Here is a 16798-nt window from a genome sequence, read left to right as displayed (position 1 = left end):
AGTAGCCATCACTCATTTTAGCTGAGAATTGGGGATGTTTGCTATTTTGTGGGTTGCATGGTGTTTTTGTTTTGACTCATTTAGCATGGTGTCAAAGTGACCTTGTCTGATGTTCTGTGAACTTCTGTCCAATAGGAGAACAGCATGGCCTGGCTGTGAGCATCAGACCAGTTTCCAGCAGTCAGGGGCTGCTTTTGGCTTTCTCAGAAACAAATGAAGGAAAATATCTCTTCTTAACATGTTGTGTGAGCTTGTACTTGTCTGGTGTGGAGTTTGAAGCTGCCCTCCTTTAGGATATAGAAATATATCTATAAATTTTATATTATGTATCTATAATAATTATATATAATATTAACATATAATTATGTAATATATAGAGTATAGATTATATATAATTATGTAATATAGTATATATTATATATATTATAAAAATACATTCGTATTTATGTAATTTTTTTTTGCCAAAAACAGTGGTCACTGTGGTGAGCTCTGTAACCACTTGCCCTTCTCCAAAGCCTCTCTTCTCTTGGTTTTGTTGACACTATACTTCTCGGATTTTTCTCTATATCTCTGACCTTGATCCAATCTCACAGAAATTTCCTTTTGTGCTTCCGCACTCTCTCCCCAGCTGGTCTCATCCATTCCCATAGTTTCAAATATAATCTCTATGATGATAGGTTCTAAATTTATGTCTAACTCCAGCCTCTCCTCTGACCTCCAGACTCATTTATCCAACTGCCTACTTGACAGCTTCTCTTGAAATTCCACAAAAATCTCAAACTTAAGGGCTCTAACAAGGAATTCATTGACTTTGCTCTTCTGGTCTTTGCCATCTCACAAAACAGTCCCACTATTTACCTAGATGCTCAAGCTTGCGACCCGGGAATCAAATGTGATTCATACATACCATCATCCCCGAGTCTCATCCACCAGCAAATCGTTGCTGCTCCTACACTCCCCAAAGCATCTCATATCTCCCCCACTTCTCACCTCCTCCACAGCCCAGCTCTGGTCCACACCCTTCACCGTCTCCAAGACACCAGCTTTCTTATTAGTCTCTGGGCTTCCATCTTGGATCTTTCCCCAAGCTATTCTCACAACAGCCAAAGTCATCTTTTATTTATTTATTGGCCACACCGTGCAGCTGGTGGGATCTTTGTTGCCTGACCATGGATTGAACCCCAGCCCTCGGCAGTGAACGTGCAGAGTCCTAACCACTGGACCACCAGGGCATTCCAAAGTCATCTTTTGAAAGCATAAATACAATTAAGTCACTTTCCTCTCACCTTGAAATCCTTCAATAACTTTCCAATGCACTTTAAAATAAAATCCAAAGTCTTGCCCACACGGTCTGTGGCCTGCATGACTTATACTCTCCCTACGTGTCAGACTGATCTCATCTCAGATGCCCCTCCCCACCCAACACATTATTCTTCAGATTTTTAAATACGTTTCCAAGTTATCAAGCTCTTCCCTATCTCAGAGCCTTTGAGCTTGACCTTCCTGTGAAACCACCCACAAAGGCCTTTCTCCACCACACTCCCTTCCTTCCCATGGAAGGGCCCTTCTCATCCTTCAGTGTGTGTTTCAGCGTTCCCTCCAGAGAAAGTCTGTCCTTGACCTCCCTGTCTAATTAACTCCCCTAATTATTATGTCATCAAATCCTTTTCATTTCTTTCTTAACACTTACTGGAATGCATAATTATCTATGTGTCAGATAATTTAATAGCTATCTCTCCCTCAAGACTAAAAGTTCCAGCAAGGCAAGAGCAAGAGCTGTTTTGTTTTTCACTCTGGATCTGCATTTAGCACATAAGCAGCACTCAGTAAATATTTGTTGAATGGAGAGACATATTAATCCGTTGTCAGTTACTGATATCTTTGGATAAGTTAGGTTTGTTCTCACCAGCTTCAGAACACTACAGGAGTGAAGGAGGGTAGCTAAAAATGTAGGAAACATCAAAGAACATCAAAATGAACTCTTGTGTCTTCAGCAGGTTGAACGTGAACAGAGGGGGAGGGGATTCAGCCTTGGTAAAGTAGAAAGATCAGTGCATTTGGATGCAGAAGACTGACGGTCTGGACCAGATGCAGGAAGTTGAACAGTTCACTTAAGGTGCTCTGTGGTAAGCTGAATAATGACTACCCAAAGATGTCCGTGTCCTAATTTCTAGAATATGGTACCTTACATGGAAAAAGAGACTTGGTAGATATGATTAAATTAAGGATCTTGAAATAAAATCCTGGGTTATCCAGGTGGCCCAATGCAAGAGGTCCTATAAGGGGAAAGCAGGAGGCGCAGAGTCAGAGATGGAGATGTGATGACAGAAACAGAGTAACGCAGGGCCATGAGCTAAGGAATGCAGGCAGCCTCTAGAAGCTGGAAGAGGCAAGGAAATGGATTTTCTCCTAGAGCCTTCAGAAGGAACACAGCCCTGCCGACCCACTTAAATTTCTGACCATCGCAAGTGTAACAGATAAATCTGTGTTGTTTTAGGACACTAAATTTGTGACAATTTATAACTACAATAGCAAATTCATATAAGCTCTAAGATTTATCTCTGAAATCTGTCTTATTTACTTTTTTTTAAGCTTTATCGCTGTTGTTGTCTCTCTGTACTAAAGTATAAGTTATATAATAGAACAGGCTACATCTCTGTTTCCCACTGTTTTATTTCCAGAACCTAGAACACAGAACAGGTTTTAAATAAATGCTTCTTGAATCAATGAGAAGATGAACACAAATTCCTATCCAATGGAAATATTGTAAAGGGCAACATGCAACTCTGAATTATAGGCTATTTGCAAGAGTTGAGAAGAAGCCATTCTCTACATTCTCCCCAGTTATTCTCTTTTTTTTCTTTTTCTAAAAATTTTTATTGGCGCATAGTTGATTTACAATGTTGTGTTAGTTTCAGGTGTACAGCAAAGTGTTGTATACATATACCCACTCTTTTTTTCATTCCTTTCCCATGTAGGCCATTACAGAGTAGTGAGTAGAGTTCCCTGTGCTATACAGTAGGTCCTTATTAGTTACCTATTTTATATAAAGTAGTGTGTATATGTCAATCCCAATCTTTTTTTTTTTTTTTTGCGGTACGCGGGCCTCTCACTGCTGTGGCCTCTCCCGTTGCGGAGCACAGGCTCCAGACGCGCAGGCTCAGCGGCCATGGCTCACGGGCCCAGCCGCTCCGTGGCATGTGGGATCCTCCCGGACCGGGGCACGAACCCGCGTCCCCTGCATCGGCAGGCGGACTCTCAACCACTGTGCCACCAGAGGAGCCCCCAATCTTTTTTTTAACTCTTTCGTCCCTCTGCTGCCTCCACATCTGGTCTCCTTTACCTCTCTCCTCATTTGTTCCTCCTTTACTTGATGCCCTTTTATCTACTTCTTTCTTTAGGCTCTCTACCCTTCATTATATTATAAGATATACAGCTGTACTGCTTGGGGATCCAGGAATGACTGGATTATACAATTACAGCGATAGCCACTTCTGATTTAAATATATGTCGTCCATGCAGCAGCCCTGTGCCCTTGATTAAGTTTACTATCTATCATGATGTGTTCATTTACCTTCATTTGATTAGACCATCGTGTGAGACCAAAATCCCTGGATCTGAAATTGCTCAAACTAATCACAAAAATGTACCATAAGGTAGTGACTTGGAACATGTTTCCTTTTCAAGGGACAGTCACGTCACGTGCAATGTTATCGAGTCAGGCAAATTAATTCCTCTAGGGAGGAGCAGTGCTGGAAAGGGGGCTGTGACCCAGCTTTCTTCCTCTCGCAGGCCTGCTGGGTAATCCTGTCACGTACTCTGGTTTACCAGGGAGCGTCTGTGGGTTCTTCTGGGATGTAGGTTTCAAACAAAATTATGTAAAAAGTGTGTGTGTGTGACAGAGAGAGACACAGACAGACAGAGACAGAGAGAGAGAGAAAGGCAACAAGCATACTGTATATATTATATGAAAAAAAATCTGACAAAATACAGACGACTCTACCTTTTTAAACTTATAATTGGTTCTTTCAAGTATTCAGTGTTTGTTAGGTGAGATCATATAATCCTTCTCAGGAGGATTATTGACTGAGAGGGGAAGATGACTTGCCCCTGCAACGCTGGTCCCTCACACCTCTTTCCCTGAAATTCAGACGGGGGAGGGGTTGTGAGGGAGGCTAAGAGGAGAGAATGTTGCCTATGGTGACCTTCATGAGGTGAGCGCTCAGGAAGCCTCCTCTGTGTGAAAATGTCTCCTGCTCACATTTCAAACGGACATTCATTTGGGTGAACAGACTCCTATTTTAATTTTTTACTACTTAAATTTGTGAACCCCTTTCTTTCTTGAAGATGGCAGCCTCATTGATGCATTAGTCCAAACGGGCTTGCTTAGCCCTCATATATGCTTGTCATGGGGTGTGTGTGTGTGTGTGTGTGTGTGTGTGTGTGTGTGTATCAGAGAGCTCTTATCTTCTACTGGACAGAGAGAAAATTACAAAAAGTAAGGATGGGGGTGTTCTTCAAACAACTAAGAGATAAGTACCTCTTGGGTGGTTAATCCTATTACCGATTTGTATCTTTACTAATTTCAGTTACAAGTCACAGCAACATTTATCCAAATCAATATACAAGGAATTATTTCGAAGTTTTCTGTATTTATGATTGATGCTGCATCCATTCATTTCTTCATTTAGCAAATTTTCACCAAGCGTCTATTATGGTACACCAAACTCTATGTTGGTTGCTGGAACTGCAGTCATGAAAAAGAAATCTCCCTGCCCTTCTAGAGTTCAGAGAACAGTGGAGAGAGTAATATAAAACAGATAAGTTGTACACAATTGTGGTAAGTGTCTTAACTGAAAAGAGATGGGAATGGACTACTAAAGGATCCTGAAGACAGAACTTCTGAAAATTACCCTAATTCATTTTTACTTATGTGAGCTAGAAAAATATATAATATTAAAGTAATTGTATTCTTCTGACACTTTAAATTATGATTGTCAAAGAATATTCTCCCTATACTTTTAAGTCAGCAGTGTCAAACCTCCCAGGGATTTATTCACAAAATTTCTAGAAAGATCAATAATCTGCAGTTTATCCAAAGAGCAAAAAAATTACATTAAATAGTTCTTCTGGGTCTTTCCCACATCCTTTACTTTGTCATTGAGGCTGCCCATGAAACAGAAAAATCAAAGAATTTCAGGGTGTGTGTGTGTGTGTGTGTGTGTGTGTGTGTGTGTGTGTGCGCGCTGAGATAGGAAGTCTGTGGGTATTATTATTGTTCCATTTTACAGATGTCAATCATGAAGCCCAGAGAGGTTAAATAACTTTTCAAGGATACACAGTTAGTGAGTGAGAAGCTGGGGTCTGAGTCTAAGCAATCTGGATACAGATACCTCTACTATAGGGGTCTCTCACACGCTTTGAAATGGAGGAGACTGGAATTAAAAAGCTTAGTAATTTTAGTTGACTATAAGATTAACGTGAGTTAACTATATGAAGTAGCCCACAAAAAAGTTAAAAAATTTGTCTTTGCTAATAAGAATATAGTATCTATTTGCATAATAATAATCAATACATAACAAACTACTCCAAAACTTAGCACACAATTATTATCATCACTCACTTATTATTTCACGGTGTAGGTCAGGAATCTTGGAGTAGCTTTCTGAATCCTTTGACTCTGAATCCTTCTGCTGTTGAAGGCAAGTCCTCCCCAGCCACTGATAAATTATTACAGGCAAAAAAGTGGTGGCTATTTCAAACATATTATCTTACCACAACTTGAAGCCATGCCATATGAGAAGCCATTGAAGAGACAGGAGACTTTTTAAGCTAGGAGAAGAAAAGTCTAGAGAAGATGGGTGTGATAGCTGTCTTCTGAGTTTGAAAAGCTACCACGGAGAGAACGAGTATAACATTGACCCTCTGATCTCAAGTCTTAGGACCAATTGGTAGCACCAAGGGAAGGCACATTTAACCTAAGGGTAAGAGAAGATGGTGCCTAAGAGGCAGAGTTGTCCATAAGGTACAATCAGCTGCCCTGGGAAACGGTAGACCTATTATCACTGGGATGGTTCAAACACAAAGAAGAGGACCCCTTGCCAGGGATGTTGATGTCTTAAATCAAACGCTTTTAAAAAGGAGGTGGTACTCCAACTACATGCCTTTATTTCCCCTGCAGTTTTTTTAAAATAAATTTATTTATTTATTCATTTATTTAATTTTTGGCTGCATTGGATCTTCGTTGCTGTGCATGGGTTTTCTCTAGTTTCTGAGAGCAGGGGCTAGTCTTTGTTGCGGTGCATGAGCTTCTCATTGTGGTGGCTTCTCTTGTTGCGGAGCATGGGATCTAGGCGCATGGGCTCAGTAGTTGTGGCTCACGGGCTCTAGAGTGCAGGCTCAGTAGTTGTGGTGCATGGGCTTAGTTGCTCTGCAGCATGTGGGATTTTCCCGGACCAGGGCTCAAACCCCTGTCCCCTGCACTGGCAGACGGATTCTTAACCACTGTGCCACCAGGGAAGCCCCCTCCCCGCAGTTTTATTAGGTCTCCTTGCACATCATCTTCTGTATCATTGTTCCACAAACTTGCTCCAAAAGCTGGGTTGAGAGCCTTCTCAGGCTGAGGGAGAAGGAAGTGCTGAAAATTTAACAGGCATAAGGAGTCCTTTTGCTTCTAAGTCTTCTGTATGCTGGTGATCTGCCTTCCACCTGGAGTTGGTACCCAATTCTACTTTTCTGCCTCCATGCTACTAACATGACTTCAGCCTGGTAACCTAAACTTAACTCAGCTATTGCAACTGTTATTTTACATTTTGAACCTGAATAGCAATACTAGGCCATTGGAAAGATGTGTTGGTTTTTGTTTGTTTTTTAGATTAAGGTGTGAGGGCTCAAATTCTTGCCACTAACATTCAAGAAATATCTATATGGACAAAATTGCTACATATTCCATCATGATAGCTGGTGAAGCCTACTATTGCTCTATTATATATATCTAAATTATACTTACATCCCTCCTATCATTAACTTTTAAAAATAATTAAGTGTGAGGTTTAATTTATCTTCACATGCAGAGAGAACAGTTCATTGTGATCTAGAAATTAAGCTATGTAATTACCTTAATGGATAATTTTTTTTTACTAACTTATTTGTGCAGGGGTCCTCTATCATTTGTTGACATGGGAAGCTGTATCTTCATTTGCATCAATTGTTTGAAATGGAACCAGCTGGGTCCTGATTATTTAAGTAAGGTCACAACATTACCAGATTTAGACAGATTTTTTAAATTAGGCTAGTACTATGGACTAAATATTTGTATTCCCCTCAACCTGGAAAATTCATATGTTGAAATCCTAACCCCCAAGGACATGGTCTTAGGAGGTGGGGCCTCTGGGAGGTGGTTAGGTCATGAGGGTGGAGCCCTCATGAATGGAATTAGTGCCCTCATAAAAGAGGCCCCACATTATGCTAAGTGAAATAAGTCAGACAGAGAAAGACAAATACTCTATGATATCATTTATATGTGGAATCTAAAAAATACAGCAAACTACTGAATATAACAAAACATTAGCTGACTCACAGATATAGAGAGCAAACCAGTAGTTACCAGTGGAGAGAAGGAAGTGGGGAGGAGTAGTATAGGGGCAGGGAAGTAGGAGGTGCAAACTATTAGATACAGAATAACCTACAAGGATATATTGTACAACATGGGGGATATAGACAATATTTTATAATGATAAATGAAGGATAACCTTTAAAAATTGTGAATCACTATATTGTACACCTGTAACATATTGATAATATTGTACAGCAACTATACTTCAATTTAAAAATTTTTTTAAATAAAAAATAATGCAAACTTATAAATAAATAAGGAGAGATCCCTCACACCTTCTGCCACATGAGGTTGTGATTCCGAACAGCTGCTCACTGCTCTGAAGCCAATAAAGGGGCAAGGGTGGTGGAGAGGAAAGTTTGCTTCATTTCAGAGCCAGCAACAGGGTGGGGGAGGAGCAGGGCGGACTCCTGTCCAAAGGCTGACTTCCCCCCACTGACCATCAGTGGGCAAGAGCTTTTCTAGGCGGAGGGAGGGGCTACATGCAGAAACAACAGAGTCAGCTCTGACAGTCATCTTGAAGTTGGTCATGCCATGGTCTGACCAGCATCATCTTGATGGCTTTCCGTACAGTTAGTCTTCAGTTCCAGGGCTGGTTTGTTTCCATTTGTATGAGGCCAGTTCTCAGAATTGTGACAGCTTATGTCAAGGCTACAGTCTGGTCATCATGTATTAATAGTTCTTCCACCTGGTGGGGTTTCAGTATCTATAAGACAGCTCAAAGGACACGGCTCAGAATGTTCTCTATAGACCTTGAGGAGGAACTTAAGATCCTTGACTTTGCTTAATGACTAAACTATTATTATTTTGTCCTGTTTTCCTTTGCTTCTGAATTTTTTTTCACTTCTCTGATTAAATTTATTCTTTGGCTAAAGTTTTTCTATAGACAAAGACAGGCGGAGGACATGGCAGAGGGGGGAGGACCATAGGGTCCTGCTCCATTTCAGTTACAGAAAAAAGCTGGCCATCTATGAACCTGGAAATGACCACTCACCAAACACCAAATCTGCTAGTGCCATGTACTTCCCAGCCTCCAGAAGTGTAAGTAAATGTTTATAAGCCACCCTGTGTATGGTATTTTGTTATAAGAGCTCAAAGAGATTAAGACAGGTGTCCATGCCAGGCTTCATTGCTCTAGAAAGCCCTAAGAAGAGAATCATAACACAGACTCATGCAATGGTGGAGCAAAACCATGCCATTTGCAAAAAAATATCTATTCTCTCTTCAACAGAGAATAGACAAATCCTGGTTTGCTGCTGAGTGCCTGACTTTGAGACAGCACATAGACTTGAACCTGAACTGCCTTATCACAAACTATATGTTATTGCTGATGTATCTTCCATAAAGTGGAGCATGTTCAGCAACACCCCCTCATAAAGTAGAAGTAATGTGTATATGATGGGTCTTGAACAGTCCCAAAGGATCAAGTACTCATACTCCCAATGCAGTTACCCCTACGGCATTTCCACATTTCCCTCAACCTAATTCTATGGGCTTATAAGGTGTTCCTTATGACACGAAGGGGGTTAGGATTGGCCCATTACAACTGACAGTTAATATGGGTATAAATTTGCTTTCTCTTTCCACACCATGGGTCTGTCACTAAAACCATGCAATGAATTTCTGAATATTTTATTCACTCCTATAGTATTTCATGGAATATTGCTTCAGATCAAGAAACTCCCTTTTCAGTGAAAGTAATAAACAACACTCTATTGCTTATGGGATACACTGGAGCAGTAGCTTTATAGAAATGGAAGACTTACTATGGAGGATGCAGTTAGACAAGAGTTTTGAGGCATCTGGGCTGGGCAAGTGTAAGATGCCCTCAGTGGTGTGCAGGTGCTTACTCATACCAGTGTGCAGGACCTGATTGTTAAGTGTTCAGAAATTTTATAAGCCAGTTGTTAAACACAACCATTATTAAAATTAAATTATATAAACCTAAAATTAAATAAATTATATTAAAAACAAAAATGATCAATACTCAAAATTCATCATTTCCTAGTTATCTTACTGAATTTTGCTACTACCTATGCTCTTCAGGTTATATTTATTGTACCTTTGTGGTGGAAATACTATACAGTGATGTGTTACTGCACAGCTCTTCCCAATTCTGTGTTCAATATGTCAGACATGGTAGGAGTATTTACACTACCCAAATCATCAAATGTTATAAATCAGGGTATTTTTTCCCCAGAGCTCATTCTTAATCATATACCACTACCCCTGGGTGCTCTTATAGCAGATGCAGTATTTACTCTGAGCCAGTAGGCAATTTGAGACCTGGTTTTTCTCTATAGATGAAGTGTAGGGGACCCAGAAACCAAGGGAATAGAAGTGAGAGTGGCATCCCTTGCTATTACACCCAATGACCTGCTTAAAAATTTCCACTTCACTTCCCTAAACCTTGGCCTTCCCTTGATTAGACATTTTAGTATTCAAGGGAGAATGTTTTCATCAGCAGATCCATTGAAATGGAAGTTGGTGGTGACAGTCCTCTGAGGTTTTTAATACCCCTGAAAAAATAGCCAAAAAACACAGGAGGTTAATTAGTTAAAGATCTTGATCATCACGGGAAATCATTTTTCTGCTTGAACAGCGGGACAGGAATCATGGGACGTGCACTCAGGACATCCTCTGAGTTGCCTCCTGGTGCCGCTGGGCCCATAGTTAGAGTTAACAGAGACCAGTAACTCTATCCAGATGAAGCTACCAGGATGCACACCTTTCAAAAAGGAAGGCTGGGTCACCCCACTACATAAAGAACCTAAACCAGCTGAGGCTTTGGCTGAGGGCAAAAAGAACATGAAATGGAGTGCAGAAAAAGGTTGTGGATACCATGCAGAACATCATGACCAGCTGTAGAAAAGAGGACTGTAGTGGCCAATCACATTTACTTTCTTACTTTTTCATATATTCATATTATTTAATTGTTTTTCCTATCCCCTTCCCATTCCATTTGAAAAAGTAATCTTATTATTTAGTCCACAGGTTACAGGAGTCAGGAAAGAATTCCAACCAGTCTAAAGGAGTAATGAATATCACCCAATAAGACTTCAGATCTCCCTTTTTGGGGAGAGAATGACAGCATTTTTATTTGGAGGAAAAATAGTTGCTTTATATAAGAGGGAGCATGGTGTAGTTGCTGTTTCATTGTTTAGAAGCTCAAATATGGGAAGAAGACTGTTGAGTAGCCACAGATGTGAATAGTGGTGTGTACTGTGTATTGTCTCTCTCAACATTTGCTTTAACCCCTTTCTGCTTCTCTCCTAAACTTTAAAAAAGAAGAAGGAGGAGGAAGAGGAGGAAGAAGAAAAAATTTTTTAAAAAATTGTCTCGAAGGTAGGGTTTCTGGCATGGCTTTGGTTTTGCCAAGCACGTACAGCTCTGCAAGACTTCGAAGGAGAAAGTTGCCAGTGTGAGGAAGTGGCTGAACACATGGCTAGTGGATCTTCTTGCCTGCATGCTGGCAAAGGAATTTGGCCCTTGAAGGCAGTAACAGTGGAGGTTTCAGTGCCCAGACTCTATGTCATAGGTGTTAAGGTGTATGAGATGGTAGCAATGGGGTTTCTACCAGAATAGTTCTGTGTCATGGCTGGACATTTCTCTTAGCTATTCTTTTTCCTGGTCATGTAGCTATGAAATCACTTTTCTGACCCTGGGGGAAATTCTTTTAGCTACCTACACCTATTAATAAATTCTTTCCTGATTAAAGTATTTGGAGTGGATTCTACCATCTGCAGCTGAGTCCTGACTGATTTGTTATTCTGATACACCATCTCTACCAACAACCCCAATTTCTCACATATTGTTACTGCTGTAGGGAAGTTCAAGTACAGTGGAATTTAGCATGTACCTTCTTAGATTTTGGTTAAGGAAAATTCCACTAACATCTATTACAGTAGCATGGAGGACAAGGTAGTGTGACACTATTTAGCACAACTCAGAGAGTCAACTACTTGAGAAAAGAGACCATATCTACTCATCCTTTTCATGCAGCCTCAAAACACCAAAATAATGTGCTGGACTGAACCTGAAAGCAGACCGTTCAATGGAAGATGCTAGAACAGCTCAGTGCTTATTCCAAAGCCAGTGAATTCAGGGAGTTCACGTTCTGCCTTTAGAAATTATTTCCACTGTAATTCAGAATACATCAAATACCCTTTTTTGGCTCAAATACTCTATCTTAGAAGTGGAATAGTAACAGCTGACTACTTCTTAATGGTGCCATGAATAATGATAATAATCATGAATAAAAATTCCTAGGCATGATAGGTAGTTTTCTAAATGTTTTATACCTTTACAACTACCTTCTAAGTTACTATACGTATCATGTTCATTTTACAGATGAGGAAACTAAGGTGAGTCAAGATCACACGTATAAGATTCTAGAATTTGAATCCAGGCAGTCTGGCCCCAGATCCTACACCTATTGTAAGTAAAATTAAAAATCATTATATAAATCATTACATAGTGCACCGGAGATCAAAGGAGCAGAGAAGTGCATTGAGAGTAGCACGGAAAGTATAACTTCTGATGGCTAGAAGCCATTAGAATGGCATCAGAATAATTTTGAATAGATTTTACGGCAAAGTATTTTTTCCTTTTAGACTCTATGTATAATTAGGAAATCTAATATTTATTGACTCCTAGTGTGTAGATACGTTGTCATCTCTATATTGGGAAGCTTGGGGTTAGATGTAGGGGTCCTATTAGTAATAGACATGAATATGATCCCTTTTTAAAAAAAAGAGATTGAGATTTAGATACGAAGACAAAATATATATGTCTCTGTCAACAGTCAGCTCCTAAGGAGAACAATCATATTTTTTCCTTAAGATCTCCATATTCCCAGTCCATAATACCTGGAACTTAACAGAAAACAATGTTTGTTTGTTTGTTTTTAACTGAATAAACATCAGTCCCCTTGTAATAATATGCTATAGGAATTTATGGAATAACTGAGATTTCAGGGAGAGAGTGGGATCTGGGACTTAAAGGCTGGGAAGAATTAAATAAGGAGAAGAGAGAAGGCAGGAGTATCTCAGGTGGGGAAACAAAAGCAGTGAAACTGCGGAAGTGGAAAGAGTAACATAATCCAAGCAGCCACCACGGTGTCCTGTTGAGGGCCATTCATTCATCTGAAGGCTGGGTAGGCAGCTGGATATCTGGAAGACAATATACTAGGCTATTATGATGGGTGCATTGTTTTTTAAATGTTCTTTGGAAAAGATCAAGCCAGTCTGAAGCAGATAACTTTTCAACCTCCTTCACTTTTAGTGGTCAATTTTAGGCATTTATTATCTGTGAAAGGGTGAGGATTGTGTCCAGAATTACTGTTGATGCACTGGCAAGAAAAGTGCTATTTACTGTATTGTTTTTTTTTTTTTTTAATGGTATGCGGGCCTCACTGTTGTGGCCTCTCCCGTTGCGGAGCACAGGCTCCGGACGCTCAGGCTCAGCGGCCATGGCTCACGGGCCCAGCCGCTCCGCGGCATGTGGGATCTTCCCGGACGGGGCACGAACCCGTGTCCCCTGCATCGGCAGGCGGATTCTCAACCACTGCGCCACCAGGGAAGCCCTACTGTATTGTTTTTATTTTATAAAGAGAGAGAGACTATCTAGAGTACGCAAATAAAAAACTTAATTGCCCCGGAGTTATTCCTCCCCTTCCCCAAAGCTATGATGCTGCCAGGGAAATAAATAACTTCAAGAATCTTGATGATTAAACAGCAAGAGAAAATGACTGTGGTAGCGGGCAGATTTGAATGCCTGACGACGCAGACGTGGATCAGTTGCATCAGTCACATCTGAAACAGTGGACTAATTTCAGAAATAATTATGAATTGTCTTCTCAAAGATTTCTCTTCAAATAATCTTGTTCATGGGCCCCACTATTTCATTGCTATGTCAGTTACCAATATGCCACTTACAAATATTTGTGATTCCTCTGCAGGACTGAAAATATTCATTTTAAATTAACTTTCGTGGGTGATTAGGGCTGAGCTTAGCTTGGAGATTGTGGAATGATTTAAGTCTCACCCTGAGCCCTCCCTGAAGCAGCCACTGGTCCTGCAGGAGATGCTTTTTCCCCTTTTCCCAGGAAAGACTTGCATTGGTGTCTCTGCAACGTTTCATAGGCGCTGTCCTCTTTTTCAGGCTTTCCCTCTGCTCCACGCCCTATGGTATCATGTTGCATCAAGTCCTTTAAAGTGCCTATGATATTGGGATGCCATGAAGAAGAAGAATTCTGAGTCTTTGTGGGTTCTTATTAAGGATTCTTTCCCCATCACTCCAACACTTTTACTCTAAGGTACTGCTGACATTTTACTATTTCCATTTTGGCATTTTCTCAAATTTTATTTCCATTTCCCTAAATTTTAACACCCGTGAGTCATGGCCTGTGGAATCCCCCTAATCCCACCCCACCCAATTTTGACTAGTTTCCTTGATGTTGAACAGAGGCATATATTTTTAAGATGAAATGACACGGTGGGGTGTTGTCTGCAACCATAAACGGAGTATTGTCCAAGTTAGGAATAATAATCCCTTTTGGTAAAATGAGACATTTTCAGAATATGCAAATGTGTCTGTATATGTGTGAAAGCAGACTCTTACTCTTTTAGCAATTGTTTTATCTCTGATAATAATGCTTGGATATGTATTGACTCACAGGAAAATAGGATGCCCCAGAATGTCCTACTTATTACAAAGGAACTCATAAAGTAAATAATCCATAAAGTGAAAAATTTGTTAGTGTCATAGAGCTTGACGGGAAGAAAGATAACGATTGTTCAACATCTCTACTAATGATAAATCAGGTGAGAATTATGGTAAGTTAAAGTAAGTTGATCTTAGATTATATATCAGAAATAATTTTCCAACAGTGAAGGTCATTATGCTTGATATGACCTGTGGAATATCCATAAGAGAAAAACTTACATGTATTTGTGTAGTTTAATTATAATCTTCCATAAACACTGAATGATTAATATACACCCTGTCTAATCCCATACAGACACACACACACACACACATATACACACACAAAATTGAGGTAGTTTTTAAGAAAATATACAATAAAAAAAGATATAAGAAGTAAAAACTCAGACTCAGCGAAAAAATTAGATTATTCCTCCCACACACACCGAGAATATTTTTACTGAACTGCAATGTGGTGTAAAGCAATCTGTTTATACTGAGGGTCATTATTTAAAAAAACAAACAAACAAAAAACCCCCAACAGCTTCATAAAACTCATTATTGGATCAAATTTTAAAATATTGTCAAGATCATTGCTTCCGGTAAATGTGGTTTCCAGGGAGATCTGGTAAGTATGGGAGATCTGACAGGCAGGGATTAGTAGGATGTTCAGTATGCTCATAAAACAACATATTTTAAGTTAAACATACACATCACACATTATGTTATAGAGACCCAAACTAGCTTCTGTTAGTTGGGTTGCTATGGCAGCAGTATGCCAATTGTCTTGAGAGCACCAGTTGACTATAAACTAATGCCTTACAGCATGCTCACCCATCAGTCAGGCTGAGGCTGCAACTAAATCTATGTAGATGGAGATCATTGGGAAGTGGAGACTACCGAGGGCTGACCAGAAGAATGAGAAGCTGGAGAACCAGGCCTGATAATGGCCAGATCAGGGGAATGCCAGGGATTTAGCATCAGAAAGGACAGCATGGGTAGCAGCCGTTTGATCTGGCTCTGTCACTGCCATTGTGATATCCCCTTCCTCTCTGTGTCACTTGCTTCAGATTGAGAATCCTGGGAGGAATTATCTGACTGTCCAGATTAGAACATAAACTCACTCCGCATTTCTCCTGAAGTAAATGGCATTACTGTTTGACTTGGGCAAAAACCCTTGAAGTCATCCAGACACCTCCTTCTTTCTCACCTCACATCCAATGCATTCGCAGATCCTATAAGCTCTATTTTCAGTATCTGTTCTGAATTCAACCATTTCTCAATAGTTGGGAGAGTCAAGACTCTACACACACTTATTATTGACTCCAGTTGTAGCATGATTCCTGCCGTCTTGGCCAGTTAGATCACAAGCTCACTAAAAAAAAAAAAAAAAAGAAGAAAAAAAAAAAAACACTAATGAGGAAAGAGGTTGAGCAGCTCATTCAGGTTGGGTTTTCTCCTTCACAGTGGGAGATTTTAGCTTTCAGGATTCACGTGGGACACAGCTACACAGCTATACTTCTGCTCTGGGGCCATTTTGAAAGGTCCATCTACTATCCTCTGCCAAACCTTCATGTAACGAATTCTCCAATCTCATTTCTCTGGCTGTGTAGCCACATGACAATGAGATGGTCTTAACTAGACTTGTTCTCCTTGAAATTCTATCTTTTTCAACTATCCCAGGGAATTACTCCTGGGACAGAAGATCTTCCCCAAAGTTAAAAAAGGAAAAAGATGCAAAATGGGATCTATGAGAAAACCTGGAGAACAAGATCAGAAGGTCCACCACCTAAATAATGAGTTCAAAAAAGAGAGGCTAGAAAAAAATGGAGTTGAGGAAACTATGAATGAAAGAATTCAAGAAAATGCCCTAGAAATTTAGGATAGACCCTCCATATTAAAAAGGCTTAACTGGTATCCATCATAATGGATAAAAACACACTCACACAAATATTATTGTGAATTTTCAGAACTTTGCAGCCAAATAAAAGTTGTACAAGATTAAAAAAAAAAGTCACATACAAATAATCAGGAATCAGAATGAATTTGTATTTCTCAACAGCAACTCTAGAAGAAAGAAATTAAGCAATACCTTTGAAATTCTAAACAAAATTTATTTCCAAACTAGAATTCTATCTCTAACCGAATATCAATCAAGTAAAATTAAGAAAATTTTCAGACATTCAAACCTCTAAAAAAAAATTATGTCAATGCACCTCTTCTCAAGGAGCTAGCTACTGGAACATATGCCCTACCCAAACCAGACATTAAAACAAAAAAGAGAAAGACATGGGATTTACAATGACAACTGAACACCTGATGTGGAGAGTTAGAACAGATGGGAGTAGTGTAACTCAGGAGACACACAGACTGGTGAAAGGCTGCTGTCATTCTCAAGATGCCTGTTACCTACACTTCTACCATCTTTTTAACCTGAGAACAGAATGCCCAGGGAGCCTGGCCCCTATTCTTGGCTTG

The 16798-nt window shown here is 39.9% G+C and overlaps 1 long non-coding RNA gene across 3 annotated transcripts in view; it reads left to right on the top strand.

Annotated features, from left to right (window-relative positions):
* The window catches only part of LOC136792431 (uncharacterized), a 265190-nt gene extending 250755 nt beyond the window's left edge, over nt 1-14435 (top strand). For 2 of the 3 annotated variants that reach the window (XR_010836217.1, XR_010836219.1), the window contains 4 exons: nt 1995-2126; nt 8491-8656; nt 13778-13931; nt 14294-14435. This is a non-coding gene — a long non-coding RNA (uncharacterized lncRNA). The remainder of the gene's footprint in view (nt 1-1994; nt 2127-8490; nt 8657-13777; nt 13932-14293) is intronic. The other variant, XR_010836218.1, reaches the window with a different exon arrangement.
* Nucleotides 14436-16798: the final 2363 nt, after the last annotated feature.

The sequence above is a fragment of the Kogia breviceps genome, chromosome 13, assembly GCF_026419965.1.
Source record: "Kogia breviceps isolate mKogBre1 chromosome 13, mKogBre1 haplotype 1, whole genome shotgun sequence".
Classification (NCBI taxonomy): domain Eukaryota; kingdom Metazoa; phylum Chordata; class Mammalia; order Artiodactyla; family Physeteridae; genus Kogia; species Kogia breviceps.
This window is presented reverse-complemented; position numbering and strand designations above follow the sequence as displayed.